The sequence below is a fragment of the Balaenoptera borealis genome (assembly GCF_965194805.1).
Source record: "Balaenoptera borealis genome assembly, chromosome: 14".
NCBI classification, from domain to species: Eukaryota; Metazoa; Chordata; class Mammalia; order Artiodactyla; family Balaenopteridae; genus Balaenoptera; species Balaenoptera borealis.
Window position 1 is genome coordinate 11,435,457 of NC_138875.1, and position 17,806 is coordinate 11,453,262.

Below are 17,806 nucleotides of genomic sequence, written 5' to 3' on the forward strand. Positions count from 1 at the left end.
TCTAAATTATTGAATCACAAAAGGAAAGGGGCAACCTCAATCCTATATCCTTCTGGAGGCTCCTTGGCTTCTGTGCAGATTTCAGCCTCTCCTTCCTTCACCAATTTGCCCCAAGGGATGTTGGTGTGAGGAAGGGAAAGCTTTGTTAGACCAGCAAAGATCCAGTGTCATAACTGATTGCTGAATTTGGATTTGCAAAAATAAAAGGAGTCAAACTCTGAGAGCTCACTTGCGTTTTCTGGATTTAGTCCTACTTCCAATCACTAAGCAGAAAAAAGTGTCTCCTCATCCCACTCAACTAGTTATGTTCTCCTTAGTCCAATCTGATGCTCTAAGGTGACATTCTGTATTATCCCAGACCTAAAAGAAGTTAGTGAGAAAGGAGCGGGTGGCGGGGAGGGGGGAATAGATAGATATTATAGATGATAGATAGATAGGGACATAGATATACAGATATAAATGTATAAATACAGATACAGATATACATCCTTAACAAGTACTGTGCTACATGATTATGGCTCTCCATATTCCATCTTCTATTTCTGGATACCCCACTTACTAAATGTAAGTATTTTCCAATATTCTATTCTTTGTGCATTTTTTTGTTTATCCTAAACAAACAGGCAATCCCATCCATATCTACACAAAAGACTCCGAAATATACGTTTCTAAATTCTGTCTGGCTCTTGAGTCTCATCTCTCCATTTTCTTCCTGGAAAATCATAATCAGACTTTCCAGTACCACTAACTCAATGTATTCTAAAATTAACTTACTATATCTTCACTTATCAGAGCATATATAGACAGAATCACCTTAAAGTGACAAAGTAAATGAATAAGTTCACAAGTCAGCAAGACTAGAAAGTTATCTAACCAAATAGATTAACTAAAGTAGCTAATCACAGAATGCTCCATTGAAAGGGAGGAAAGTTGCTATCCATAAAGGAGAAAGGTTAGTGACTGATAAAAGTTTGGCAATGCAATTAGAACAGTGTCCGCAGGGAAGTACCCCATGGACCAAGGACGTAACTTGTATGGTGTTAATGACGGGCATATCCTTTTAGGGGTGATGACAACATTAGGTTACTTTAGTGCAAGGACGTTACACATTTGAAACCTACATCTTCTTACCTTGTCGTGTTTTGTTTCCGTGTTCACCAACCAGTCTCCTAATTATAACTTATTTTCCCATGCTGTGTTCCTATGGGGGAGAAAACACTACTCAGAAGATTGTATTTGGTTTCTCTGGCAGTTATACTTCTCATTCCTAATTAAATTGTTGGCATTCTGATTTCATAGATCAGTCTTAGGAGATTGGTTAATGCAAATCTATTACTAAAAGATGGTTCCAATTTCTGCTTAATAATGAAATTCAGATCCTAAGCATCAAGATTGAGTGCCAACATGAACCATGGGAAATTCACTAAGAGCATTTTTAAAATGAATTCTGTGGAATATCAGGTGAAAACAAAGGTTTAAAAAGTACTATGCCTACTACTATAGACAATGTCTACTTTTCAAATATCCCAATGTACATTAGCCTATTTTGAAAAGAAAAGTCTTGCTAAAGACACGTAACATTATTTAAGCCATTGTTTCCCAAACTTATTCTTACTGAAGATGCTTTATTTCTCTTGCAGCCTCTGGTTTTTAAGGTAATTACACCCTGTGAGTACAAGAGAGAGAGCCAGCTGTCAGACTTAAAAGGCACATGCCTTGTTCCTTTGACACATATACAAACCTGTGCAATAACAACCTGATCTCATATCACTGTGTTCTTACTTAACTGCTTTGTAGCATTTAGCATATCCAACTGTTTATCGACTGTTTCATATATGTCTCACTTCCTCACTTAGAGAATAAAATCATTATGAGCAAGGATTAGATTAAACATATTTCTTATAGAATTTATAGCTTCTGGAAACAGACTAAGCGCATATGTTCTCCATAAAGAACACTACTTTTTAATGGTAAACTACAGTCATTATACTTAGAGTAAGCATTTACACACACCATGCTAATGGTGTAGGTCAGGAAGAAATATGTAGAACTATCAATATCAAATTATGGATTCAACATTGTTAGCATATACTAATATCAGGTGTTAACTCATAATCCTACCTCCTTAAATTTTCTTTCTCTCAAATGCAAAGAAATAGTTTTATAAAACATTGTTTCACTCTCTAGTGACTAAAAAAGTGGAGTAATTTCACTTACATATATTTTAAACTATTGTTAATACTTTCACCCCAACACAGTTTCCAAAGCATGGTTCCTCAATATCTAGAGCCCAAATTACATCATAATATGGATGCAAATGTAAAACACAGAAAGCCATAGTAGACCAGAAAGTTCATCTTGTTCCTCTAAAGTTTAAAATTTTAGGAAAAAGATAAATCATTAATTCTTTTTTTAAAGATTTTTTTTGTGTGTAGACCATTTAAAAAAAATCTTTATTGAATTTGTTACAATATTCTTCTGCTTTATGTTTTGTTTTTTTGGCCACAAGGCATGTGGGATCTTATCTCTCCAACCAGGGATCGAATCCGCACTCCTGCATTGGAAGGCGAAGTCTCAACCACTGGACTGCCAGGGAAGTCCCTAAATCATTAAATTCTTGAATTAGTTGCTTAGTGATTCTCAGTGCTCTGGCATGAATTATACTTGTAACAACTGAATTATGGTTTTCTCTAAATTAGTGAAGGAGATTATAGAGCTTTTCATGTCTAGGTCATGCGATGGGGCAGGGGAGAGTATCAAAAAACTGAGAAAAATGTATTCCTAGTTTGAACATAATTACATGAAAAAAGAAACTACAAACACAATGTCCACTTTTTCCTTAGTTCTTTAAAATGTAAATATAGCTCGGGCTAATAGTGGGAAAGTCAGTACAAAATGTACAGGAACAATTAGCAAGTTCTGTTTTATAGGCAATGCCTGATAATTCTTTTGAAATCTAATCATGTAAAATTTTAATTTGAAAATGATTGCAAAGATTGCGGATCCCTTTAGCTTTGAGATGTTATTAATCTTGAAGACATACTTATCAGGTGGAGTTAAATTTTGCCTGACCCTCAGTGGTTCCATCTGCTAGTAACTTTTATTAAATACCAGCTGTGGGTGGCAATTACTTAGAACTTGGCTAAAATAAAAAATAAGATAGGCATGATCCTATTATGTAGTTTGTGAATTATGCAGATCATTTACCTCCCATTCAGCTGCTACCAAAATGAACAGAAGCACAGAGGAATAAAAGAGGTATTCAAGTCATATATTTGGCAAAGAGGATGTTTGAAAAAGTGTTTTTAGCTATCAATTAAAATTGGTGTTTACATTTTCTGCCCCCTGACACTTTTTTAATAGAGGGATATAGACCCGATAAACAGATTATATAATACACAGATAGGCAACTCAGGTTAGGGTAAATGGTATCAGAGAAAATTTTTTCATAATAAAACAAAAATCTTCCAATAATTCAAAACTTTACAATCTGTCTAAGAAAACTGACACAGTAATACGAAGATATAGAACAGTTATAAAGACAACATAGCCACAGGGGTAGATCTGCATTCTCAAATACTACATTACTGTGTTCATCATATAAGTGAACAAAAGTGAAGCAAAAAAGGACACTGTGCTCAAGGCCATAGCAAAGAGCCAAAATAGGAAGCTGAACATGGAACATGATGAAAAGAGGTTGTTGTGGCTATTCAAAATGGTGTTTTGTGTTTCAAAACAATTCAGACAAACTAGGGTGAATTTGGCTAATCCTATTTACAGAATTTAACACATATTGCTAAATTTGATTCTATTTTTAAAGAAGAACTCAGAGAGAATGAGAAATAATTTAGGAGATAGTTTCTAAATGTGCATGTGAATGTGAGCGTGCAAAATTTTGCTAGTTAAAGGAATCTGTTCTGAAATCTAACATTTCACTCAGTGTTCTTAAACTGTTCAGATGGTTATTCTATTTAAATAATTGTTAATATTACTGATATTTTTTCATCAGTGTGGTAAAACAGAAGTATTATTACAAGTTTGTCATTTGGAAACCTTTGCCCCAATATATCAATTAAACAGGAATTAGAGGATTTGTTTGTAGTATATCTTATTCCGGATACTTATTTTTACCCTTCAGAACCAGAAAAACTCTTTTTTTTCTTTCAGTAACCATGAAATACTTAATGAACCAGCATTATCTTTTCTCATATCTGACTACGATTGCTCACTGCTCAATCATTTTTTAAAACAACTGAAATAGACATTGCATATTACTTTAAATAAATCAATGTGTGTATGTATTTGTATCTGTATTTATTGGGCATTCAACAGAAATTTATGGAATCAATGAGGCTAATCTACAGTCATTTTAAAAATAATAAACTGGATATTTCTTTTCTGGTCTTAGTTTTCTCTCCATGTTTGAAAAATTAAACTTACTTTCCTCAGTGGAATTAGTTTTCTGAGAATTATATTCTTTTGAGAATTAATATGACTCAGACAAATCTAGCTAATATTCATATTGGCAAATTAGGAACTATATTATTAAGGTAAAGCTTTTTTACATAATATTCTATTTGTGTTAAAGAGGTAGAATATCTAAGATGTTGAAAACAAACTTCCAAGTATTGATTGCTCTCCTTTATACATTTTTTATTAAGATATAATTGAATATAAATTATATTAATTTCAGTTGTTCAACATAATATTTGTATACATTGTGAAATGATCACAATAAGTGTAGGTAACATCTGTCACTATACATACAGATGTTTTTTTCTTATGATGAGAACTTTTAAACAATTTTCAAATATACAGAAGAGTATTATTAACTATAGTCACATGATGCACATTACACATTTTAATAATTAGCATTGAGTAGTTTAAGTAGTTTAGAGTTGTTTCTGTTAAAGTTTTACTGACAGTTCAAATCCTAGAAGGAAACTTAAAACCAGTATCTACACCACAGAAGCTTATTAGCATGATATTAGGTAGGAATGAACTAGAAATGGAGTTACAATACCAAATATAATGTAATTTATATTAAGAGTAGTGTTTTTCACCTGTCTTTACTTGGGATACATATGTTTACTATACTTATAAATTACTAAGCTTATTACAAATTGGTTGAATATTGCTAAATATTGATTTGATCTAATTTTCATCAGCCAGATTTGAATTTTTAAGATTCCCAGAAGTTCACTATAAGATACACACACAGAAACGTCTAAGATTTTTGTGAATTATAAATACTATATATGTATATACATTTGAAATTAACATATAATTGTATACTTTTAAGATTATTCATTTTAAATGGAAGATTTCCCTACTATTTGTTTCTCTTCAAATCTGCATTAAGTGGTTTATATAGGCCTCTTCAAATCAGTTGTTTGACTGTCTTTCATTCAATTACCCACCCGCTTTTGAATTAACCCCATGAACTATATTATTTTCTCCAATATTTTTACTTAATGGAGACTTGGGGAAAATTTCATGTGCAAATGTATAGTACATTTTGGAGTAAACTGCCATTTGTTTATTCAAGCTATTTTTGTTTCCTTTTGGCTTTGATTGAATCTCCATGGGGTATGTGAAGCAACAGGTTTCATATCCCCCACTACTGTCAGTAAGTATGTAGTGTCTGTCCAGAATGTAATTTTACTAGGCTAAGTCCAAGATCAAGAGGAAAGACTGCAATATCCTTTATGAGTATAGGATGGTGGCACAAATACACTTGATGTAAGATATAATTCATTATTTCACATACTTCTTAGTGTTTTATATACCCCAAGCTCTGGTGGAAAAACCTAAAAACTTGAAGCATGTATTGCAACAATTCTTGCTTATGGCGCTAAAGACTTGCAGCTTTTAGTTTGCAGTAAGTAAAATTTAAAATATAATAGATTTATCTAAATGTGAAAATTTTAAAATAGGTAAGGAAAATTTTAGTACTATCTTCATTTTTAATAAAATTTAAAAGTTACATTTGTAATACTTTTAAGTTATAGCATCAAAAAATTAAGGCACTTTTTCTACTTATGATTCTGGACAATAGGATAAAAATAACTGACAATATTATATAAAAGTATATTGGTGATACAGCAATATTAGTCAATTTCCCAGAAAAACTTGTACTCTATGAATTGTTTATGCACTGGATGAATTTGCTTCAATGCATGTATTTCCTCCTCCTGACAAAAAAATGAACAGATTTTGCCAAGCCACATCCTAAAAATTGTGCAGAGCTCTCTGCTTCAGTCCATATCATATTTCACTGAAAGCTATTGGCCTTTTTTTATAAGCACACTAAAAAAGGGACAGATTAAGGATAGCTTTTATGGGATTTATAGGTTTGGTTCATTCATTTTTGTATGTATAGAATGGTAAGAGAGAGAATGGGAATGAAAGAAGGATAAGAATGCTAAGAATATTTACCAGCCCCTAGTCTATCTTAATTCTCCAAACCCCAACTTCAATAGCTCTGGGTCCACTACTTATTTAAAACAAACAAACAAACAAACAAAAACAAAAAACCAAAAAAAAAAAACCTTGTGCAGTGTAGACAATGTGGTTTCAAAAATATTTTTTCCCAAATAGCCTGCGGCAGCTATCTTCATAAACAGCCATTTTGGTTTTATCTCATTTGCCTGTGTGGTGATTAGAAGCCTGAGACTGGGCTCCAAAGTTCTGTCATGTAAACTCTGTGGCAGAAGGCCAGTTATATAACTCTCCTCTGAGCCTCATTTTATTAATTTCGATAGTAATATAGAAATGATAATAACAGTGCCTATTCCATAGGTTTGTTGTGAAGAGTTCAGATAGCCCATGTAAAATCTACAGCACAATTTATGACTCATAATAGGCTCTCCATACACTTAGATACTACTTTATTCTGAAAAAGCATACTTAGCTTCTATTTTTCAATATTCATGTTCAATCTTTCATCCTCGCTATGCATTGCCACTAAGTCCTAATTGAAGCGCAGGTGCTTCAGCTCCATTGCCACAGGAACGCTGGGTGAGAGGTAATCAATGAGAGTGTATTTAACTTTTGAAAGTCCAGGATCATGCTACTCGATTCTTAGCTCAGTTAAGTGGTATTGCATATGTGGGTGTCTTCAATAGAGCTACTACACACCTTTGCGGGCAACTTTCGTCAAACCACAGTCAAAATGAGATTCTAGCATGCTGACAACTGTCTTATTATGATAGTGCAACTGCTAAGCTCCACTTTCTATCAGTTCAATAGATCCTGGGACACTGAGTTTAGCTACTATGCATTGTCAAACTACAAAATGATTTTTAAAACAGATAAAACATCTCCTGTGGGCTTTCATTTCTTATACTTTCTCTAATTTATCAGTATGCATTACACTGTCTAGCTAACAACACCTCTCAAAGTCATTTCTATGAGACAAAAAAAACTGTTCAAATATTACAATGTTGTGAATATTCTGGACAAGTTTAGCCTTATCAGTAAAGGCATCTATTACTGAAAATAGTAATAGAGAAGCATAACAATGTTATGCTTTCACAATGTTAGAGAAGCATAACTGTGAAAACATTCATTTCTCTCAATTTATGAATCACCTTTTTAAAATTTAACTCCAGTGTAATCGAAATGGTTTATAGCTCACTTATATAAAATGGCATATGACCTAACTACACATAGACCCTTACGTTCACATAAGTTCTTAAGATATGGCACTCAGGCAACAAATAATCAGAAACATATTAGCAAGAATTATGAAAGGTTCACTGTGCCAGGATGATGGTTTAAGCAATTAAGTGCTCTGTCAGTACTTACTGCTTCCGTATATCAGTTAACATACAATGAGGCACATGCATATAATTCTTTAAAATGTGCAGAAAGTTATATGGTCTAATTTGCATATCAACTCACATCAGCTACGGAATATGAAAAATCAAATGATAAGTTCTCCACGTATTCATGTACATAAATACTGTAGGGAGGTATGGAAAATGTGTGAAATTCATGAAGACTTAAACATGGTCATTAGAGTTCATCACTTTGCAAATACCTTTTTAAGCAATTGACCTAGAAATTACACCATTTAGCATTTTTACATATGGGAAATAAAAAGAAGAACACATGATTAAGGTTACTGCAGGAAAGCAGCATTTCTCTGTTAGGAAAGCATCTTGTCATTCAGTCAACAATTATTTAATTAGGATTTACTATGTACTAAAATTCTGTGAAGGATGCTGTGGGGTGTATGAATGTAACTACGCACTCAAATGACGAGCTCCAAGATAGTAAATCAAAGCATGTATTCATTCAACAAATCTGTACTGCACATGTACTGAGTACCAAACTCCATCCTGGGTGCTACAAATAATACAATGAAAATTAACCATCACTTCCCTGCACTCTGAGCTTACACACACAAAAAATAAATATTAATAAAATTTTGACTCAAATTTATAATTATAAGCTGTGATAAACATCATGACATAAAAGTAGAGGGCAATTATGAACATATGAATAAGTAAAACCCAATTTTGTCAGAACGGTCAGGAAAGACAACAAGAAAACATTGTTTAAGCTGAGATGAGAAGTGAGATAGTAATTGGGAGAAAGGGCTGGTGGAAGCAGGTTGGGAAATTATGATGGGGACAGTTCCTCCCCCCAAAAAATATGCAAGACCCTGAGATGAGAGGAAGCATAGTTTGCTAAAGGAATTGAAATGAAGTAATATATTCTTGAGCCACATGTCCAGAAAAAAAAGCAATGCAAACCTAGTCTAGAGATTTCAAAATTGACATACCCCTCAAGTATTATAGGTCACATTCCTTAGATTTGGTCTTCATTCAAGAGCCAAGGGAAACCCAAACTGTTATAAAACGGAGGAGCAGGGCATGGTCAGATTTATATTTTAAGAGATTTCCAGTATCCTCCTCACATTGATAAACCTGCGGGACAACAGCTTTTTCAGATCTCCTGTGTCTTTAAGGGTCTGTTAAAATATTTAAGCAGACACCCGGGAACATGCACATTTGCACAGTCATTCAGAAATGCATGTAATTTTAGAGTTTACAGAGCCACGGAGTTTCATGCTAAAGCTTCTTACACTATAGGGAAGTGGTATTTGAAGTTTTAAAGCTATTGGTCAATCTCCTGGACATAGAAAATAGACCTTACAGAAACAATTTAATGAAGGTGGCTCTCAAAACCAAATAATTATATTGGAATAATAATGAGTCTAAGGATATTAATTCAACTTTAGTATCTAAGGACAAAGTTTTAAGGACTGCATAGCTTAAACTGGGTTCACTAGTTCACTGATAATAAATCCAATTTAGGTCCCAGGAAACATAATATTAATCTAGTACATCAATTAAAAACACAAAGGGTAGAAAAGCCCAGGGCCAACTTTTATCTTTCTTCCCCTGATCACCTCTCAGCCAACTTATCTCCTAGTCCCACATATCTAGATGAGCATTTTTGCTTGTCCTGACTCCTCAATATTTTCCCTTTATGCAGACACCCACTTATTTTTCAAGCTCGTTCAAATCCCTTCAAGTTCTGACTTCTTCCAGTGTCCGTGGATTTGCACTTTCTCCTTGAATCTGAGACCCCAAACTGTTCTTCTGTCTCTGACTTTGGCCTCTCTCCCCACAATGCCATGTCCTCATCCCTCAGACCTTGCTTGTGCAAGCTATTCCACACACAGCCTGGCCGGAGCCAACACAGTAACTTGGGCGTGTGGGTGGAGTCCATGTCAAGTTTTCTCTGGTTGCACTGACGGAGAATTGGTGGTAAATCAAGAAGCGTGTGTAAAGGGCGCAAAGAGGAGCACAGAAGCTGAAGCAAGTTAGAGATAGGACTGAAGTCGAACAACATGTTTAGAGTCGTCACACTTAGACATTCTGTGCTTTTTGTATGTTTCTTTTATTTTCAACGAAAAGCAATAACATAAATTCCTATGCTGTGCATCTCAATAAAGACGTTGAAACTCTGATGGCAAATACAAGCCACCATCAGAATAAGGGCAGCAAGTGCTCTTAACTAGGGTTACAGCTAAATTCTCCTAAGTTTACCACGTGCTTACAAACAGATGAATCTACCAATAATGGGTGACTACCAGAGTCTATAAGAGGTGAGTGTTGGAAAGGGTTAGTGGAGTGGAAACATAAAGGGTAGCAAAAAATTGGTAAACTTGACAGATCTTAAATATAGAACTGTTTAAAGCAAGCTGAAGAGAAGGACTGAAACTATAAAAAGAAGTATGTTGGTATCCCTGACACTGATAAATACATGGGAGAGGACCAGTCTGAGGAAAGAAGAGAATGAGTTTAATTTTGGAAATGAGTTTGAAATATTTTTGGAAGATCCTGGTAAAACTATATAGCAGTAAGCTCAGTAAGGTAAGACTGCTGCTCAGGGGCAAAATCAAGGAAGGAGGTAGATTTTAGAGTCATTACGTATGGGTGATTAGTAAAGCCAAAGTGCATAGTTGTAAAGACAAGGAAAAGAGTATAGGCAAGGAGTAATAAGAATGTCAAAGTCAGAACCCATTAAAAAGCTGGTTGAAAGGGTGGAACCAGAGGAGATAAACAGGGCAGTTGAGGAAGTCAGAATAGTCCCAGGTTAGAATGTTATGGAAGTAAGTGGAGAAGGGTTTCTAGGAAGCTGGGGTTCCATAGTGTCCAATTGTCCAGAGACATCAATGAACAGGAGCACTAAGGAATTGGGTTGCTAATAAGTAAATGGAACTTTTTAAAGAGTAGCTTCAGTAGAATCATGTCGATAGAAATGCTAGAGAATTAAAGACTCAGTAGTTGCTAAAGAGTACAAGAGAGTGCATAGAAACTGCTGTAGAGATTTTTTTTTTCCCATTTGAGGTAGAAAACACAGATAGGACAATGTGTCTTTCTCACAATCTGTGAGATCTGAGCACTTTTAAATGGCTGAATGAGAAGACTGAAAAAAGAATTTTTTTAAAAAAGATGAGACCAGAGAAAATAATTGAAGGTTTAAGATAGCAAGGGAATCAGGAAAGTGAGTGAATGGATCAAGAACACAGAGAAATGTTTGGAGTTAGAAAGCAAAAGGACTGAAACTTCAGTAATCTAAGGAGCATATGTATGCAGAGAAACGTGCACATCAAGCATGCAAAATAGTATTCACTTAGAGGATACAAAATATTGGAAAACTCTGGGAAAATGCAGGGAGCATTTCAAAAGGACTTAAAGTCTTACTGCATCCAAGAGGCTCTTCTACTTTCTCTAGTCAATGACCTAATTTGTCCTATTTTGATCTGTATTGATATGTACTAACTTAAAAGAATGATTACTTTATCATTTCTCATCAAAGATGAGATAGTAAAATAAAATCCATGTAGGGGCAGATAACTAGTAAAGTTCAAAGAATCCATTATGACAGCTGAAGGGGGAGACGGGTGAGCTCAGTACGTATTTTTTAAACCATCATGGGTATCTTTCATGAAGAGAACCTAAAAGCACACAATGTGGCAGGTCAGGGGCAATTCAAACTTAAGTGAGTCAAAAGAAAATTTTAGGAGCACCTCTCAAGGCAATACAAATCCCAATAATAAAAGGTTCTTTAAATACATCAAAAGGACTGATTCATTCAGAAAGCATTTATCCGGTGCCTATTCCGTGAGCATCAAGAGGACCAGGGGCCAATCATTGATTTAAAGGGTCTTCAAGGAAAAAAAAAAAAAAATGGAGTGAAGGACAGCTGTGAAAATTTGCTCCTATCCTTTTGAAGAAAATTATCAGAAATTTCCCAACTAAATTTTCATTACTGTTACATGATACGTTTTTAAGCCTTTCTATTTTGAAGTAATTTTAGATTTTCAGAAGGAGTTTCAAAGATAGTATAGCAAGTTCCCATATGCCTTTACCAATTCTCCTAAGGTTAACATCTTATATAACTATGCACATTTGTCAAAATTAAGAAATTTTGAAAATTTCTTAATTTTGAAAATTTTGAAACTTTTATTTAATGCTATTAACTGAGCTAGAAATTTTATATGGATTTCACCAATTTTTACATTAAGGTTTACTGCTTCTATATAACACGTGGGTGAGGTACATTCCATGGCACAGAACCTATAAGAACCCATAAGAAATCCATAACCATTAAGGATGACAGCAGGTGTCATAAAAATGAAAGTAAACCCTAAGAAATTACCATTTTTACCACACTCTGGACTTATGCTACTTCCATATAGTCCATATATTTACTTCCATATATTGTAAAGTAATCAAAATTTATTTTTAAAAAAGCATTGTTATATTTAAATAAAGAGAGAAGAGACACAAAAATTCCACATAAAATTCTATATAAAAATTACACCTTCTTAATTTCACCTTAAAAAACTCATGTCTTCCATTGAATTTTAGTCAGGATGTCACAAAGGGTCAAAAATGCCCCATACAAAAGATAATACTTAAACCTGTTTTCCTGAATTCAAGCCTCCACATCTAGGCATATTGAACCCACGTCTAACTAGTGAGTACTGCACAAAGTGACCAACATGATAAAGCCTCAGGGTATATTAGGTAAGAATATGCTCTGTGGTCCTAGCTATCACTTATACCCAAATCAAATTCCCATCTACTCTTCTAGTGGGCTGAAGAATATGGAGCTTGTAGAGCTCTTTTCACCCTAATGTGGCCACCTAAGTCAGTCTTCAGAGCTTTGTCTTTCTTTTTTTTTTTTTTTTTTAATTTAATTAATTAGTTAATTTATTTTTATTTTCGGCTGTGTTGGGTCTTCGTTGTTGCACACAGGCTTTCTCTAGTTGTGGCGAGCGGGGGCTACTCTTCATTGTGGTATGTGGCCTTCTCATTTCTGTGGCTTCTCTTGTTGCAGACCACGGGCTCTACGCACACAGGCTTTAGTAGTTACAGCACGTGGGTTCAGTAGTTGTGGCTCGTGGGCTCTACAGCACAGGCTCAGTAGTTGTGGCACGTAGGCTTTGTTGCTCTGATGATGCGGGATCTTCATCTGAAGATGTGGGATCTTCCTGGACCAGGCCTCGAACCTATGTCCCCTGCACTGGCAGGTGGATTCTTAACCGCTGCACCACCAGCAAAGCCCTAGCCTTCTTTTAATCTGTGTCACATGCCAGGTTCTCCTTGTTGTCCTAAGTTTACTTTGAATACTTTTATTATATTGTTTATACTATATTATATGGTTTTCATTTCTCATCATTTCTTATTTGGGCAAGTAATTAAAATATTGTTGGCTATGTTGCTAACCTTGACCTCTCAGCCAATGTGGTCCTTTTGGGTTGTATTCATGAAGAACAACATTTAACGTAAAGCAAGACACTCTTATTTTTGCCCTGCTTTATAAGCCATTTTTATTAGCTCCATAGGAGCCAACTGTTTTTAATTCCTATTTATAAGGTTGGCTCATGTGCTATTATTTCCTTATTTTATATAAGATATGAGAAATTTTAGAAGCTCCTTGAGAAAGGAAGTAATTTGAAAATTAATCAGAATTTTGTCACTAATCTGGATAATCATTTATTATTAAACCAGTTGTTTTCAAATTTTGTATAGAAGGATCAACTGAAGAACTTATAAATTCAAAATCCTAGACTCTACATATTTGCATTTTTAACCAGCTCTCACAATTAGACTATATTATGAGAACTACCAAACTACTTGCTGCTGATACTCGACTGTGAAAGGGTAGTTGTAAAAGATAAAATGACATTTTTTCCAATTTCTGCTAACAAAAACTTAAAATGAACCTGATTTTTAAAATGTAGATAAGTATCTATTTTTAATAAAATTCTCTCCTTTCAAGGATGTGACTAAAATCTTCAATTATATTTTTTCATCATAATAATTACACTTGCAAAATGAATTCACCCAACAGTTTATTTGCAATAGCCCTAAATGTTTGTATAAATCCCCTGTGACTTTTTATAAGACTTGCATAAGCCATTATGTGAAAATGATATTGTGATTGGATGATAGAAAATCATTATCTTGTCTTGTCTACACACAACATTCCAAAATTTAGAAAAGACATGATTAAAATAAAATGCCTTGCCCAGTTCTCACACTTCTAAAACAATTCATTGATCGATCAAATGTGAAAACTTTACCCAACAGGATAACAAACTGCTAGTAATTCAATGAGAATGATACAAGCTTAAACACATATAATGTATCTCCTTATTTCAAACATGTACATTATATTCTTGCTTCTGGTAATGATTGAGTAGTTTGTAGCAGACTATTATTCTAACAAATACAATTAAAAAATCTAAAAAAAATCAACTGTTTGAAAGTACTAGAGAGCATACAGGTAGAAACTGAAGGCCCTTGAAGGATAGAATTCGCAGTGTTTAAAGAGTCAATTTTAATCTAATTTCCCCCTGGAAATACTCACTGGTCAGCATGGTTCTCAAGTAATATAGTTTATGCAGAAAGTGAGAATATTATTAGATTGAAAAATAGAAATAAAGATTTAGGTGAAGCAGAGTGGCTACAAATTTAGGCAAGAAATCCCAAAATAGAAGATGCCACAGTGGGGAGGCCCAAAGATCCTATGTACAAGATTGACTCAAAGTCTTGGCTGACGCCTAAATTGCACATATGAGGGACATGAATCCAAGAAGTTCTGAGAAAAGTAATAGATAGAGGCTAAAAAGACTGAGCAGAGATTTCAACAGCTTCTCCATTCTAAAAAAGTTACAATTTGAAGTTCAAGTCTAAATAATTGAGGGGCTCGATAAATACCTTGGGATTTCTATCAAAATCATCACAGAGCCATGCCTTAGGATTAACGATCATTTCACAGCACTGATAATTTGGAAAAACCGAAATATGCCAGCTGAACCAAGCATAAAACTAAGCTTCTACCTTATCAAGGTGATCTGTCACTAAGGGAATTCCTGCTAGAAGAGAAATCAACACTCTTCAGAGGAAGACAAAACATCCAGGTTCTTTGCAAGGTAACATCTACAATCTCCATTATGTGATAAAAAGATAATCAGATGTGAAACAAACAATGCAAATAGAGAACCAGAGATGATTCTTATATCAGAAGACAAAGATTTTAAAGAACCGTCAAAAATATATCCTAAAAACTATAGAAAATGATGGACATAATAAAAGAAGAAATGGGGACTATCAAGAGAACTATGGAAAATAGAAGTAGTTGCAAATATTAGATATAAAAATAAAATATCTGTAATCAAAAATTACGTTGCATGGAACAGTCAACTGATTAGTCAATGCAGAATAAAAGTTCAGAAAACTGGAGAGCAATTCTTCAAGCAAACAACCCTCCCCAAGGAAAAAAACAAATGAGAAAAAATAAAACTTCAATAATCTGTAAGCATATAAGATAGTCTAACTTACATATGCACTAGAGAAAATGAGCTGAAAGTGGGGAAGGGACAGACAAATATTTGAAGAAATACTGGCTAAAATTATTTCAAAGTTGTTTAAAAGCAACATATAGTCCCAAGAAGTTTAACAAAACCATATAAGATAAATAAATAGAAAAATAAGCTTAAGAACAGCACATTCAAAAATTCTAATTAAAGTAAATATAAACATCTGGAAAGCATCTCAGCAGTGGGAGCTCTTATATGAAAAGGACTAATAATAAAAGTGTCAGCTAACATATTATCAGAAATAATGGAAACCAGAAAAAAAATGGAACAGCTTTAACGTACTGAAAATAAGATGAAATAAGCACACATTCAGAAAAGCAATAGCCAAACAGGTTTATTGCCAAGAGGTCAAGAAATGTAGTTATTGGCCATTCAGGCTAAAGTAAAACTATATAAATTCAGCCATAAAAAGAAACAAAATTGAGTTATTTGTAGTAAGGTGGATGGACCTAGAGGCTGTCATACAGAGTGAAGTAAGTCAGAAAAAGAAAAACAAATACTGTATGCTAACACATATATATGGAATCTAAAAAAAAAAAAAAAAAATTGGTTCTGAAAACCTAGGGGCAGGACAGGAATAAAGACGCAGACATAGAGAATGGACTTGAGGACACGGGGAGGGGGAAGGGTAAGCTGGGACGAAGTGACAGAGGGGCATGGACATATATACACTACCAAATGTAAAATAGATAGCTAGTGGGAAGTAGCTACATAGCACAGGGAGATCAGCTCGGTGCTTCGTGTCCACCTAGAGGGGTGGGATAGGGAGGGTGGGAGGGAGATGCAAAGGGAGGAGATATGGGGATATATGTTTATGTATAGCTGATTCACTTTGTTATACAGCAGAAACTAACACACCATTGTAAAGCAATTATACTCCAATAAAGATGTTAAAAAAAAAACTATATAAAAGGTCTCAGAAAGAAGTGAAGATATTGTAAAGTTAAATATGTTGATAAATTTAGAAGATTATTTTCAATTGGTTACCATATTTTCAAAAGACAATAGAAGCACAAAAATAAGTGGCTTGGGATTGCTATAAATGTAGAAGTAAAATATATGAAAATAACACAAAAGACAGGAGGGAGATAAATAAAATTATACTGTAGTAAGGTTATTATTATATTTTACATGAAGTACCTTAAAATTAATCAAGATAGAGATGAGTTGATGATTAATATTTTAATCTTTAGTACAACCTTTAAAACATACAAATAGGTGTAGCTTATAAACCAACGGAACATGTAGAATAGAGTACTAAAGAAAAAAATGTATATATATAATTAACCCAAAAGAAAGAGAAAATGGAAGGACTATGGGACAGTGGAGAAAAAGAAAACAAATAGCCAAATGATAGTTATAAATCTACAATATTAACTAATACATCAAATGTGAATCGACAAAATATCTAATTAAAGATATAAAGCTTTTCAGACAACATAAAGAAGCAAGAACCAACTACATTTTGTTCATAAGAGACTCATTTTAAATATAATGACACAGATGGGTTGAAAGTAAAAGAATGGGAAAATGCATAATAAACACTGAGTACCAGAAAACTGGTATGGTAGAAAACTACTACTATAGCTGATCAATGAATTTGGTAAAGGTGCAGGATACAAAATGAATACACAGAAATCTGTTGCATTCCTATACCCTAACAACAAAAGATCAGAAAGAGAAATTAAGAAAACAATCCCATTTACCATCACATCAAAAAGAATAAAATACCTAGGAATAAACCTACATAAGGAGGCAAAAGACCTGTACTCGGAAAACTATAAGATACTGATGAAAGAAATCAAAGATGACACAAACAGATGGAGAGATATACCATGATCTTGAATTGTAAGAATCAATACTATCAAAATGACTATACTACCCAAAGCAATCTACAGATTCAGTGCAATCCCTATCAAATTACCAATGGCATTTTTCACAGAATTGGAACAAAAAAATTTTACAATTTGCATGGAAACACAAAAGACTGCAAATAGCCAAAGCAGATGTAGAGAACAAACTAGTGGTCACCAGTGGGGAGGTGGAAAGGTGGAAGGGTAAGAGAGAAGTAGGGGATTAATAGGTACAAACGACTATGCATAAAATAAATAAGCTACTAGGATATATTGTACAGGACAGGGAAATATAGCCATCAGTTTATAATAAATTTAAATGGGGTATAATCTATAAAAATATTAATCATTATGTTGTATACCTGAAACTAATATAGTATTGTAAATCAACTCTACTTCAATTAAAAGACAAATTTAAAAATTAGTAAAGTTCATTTCAGAGTAAAATGAATAAATAAATATAGAAATAAAATTACAACTATCTAATCTGCATCCCTAATATTTCCCCACTTTTGTTTCCTCTTTTTATACTTAGGAC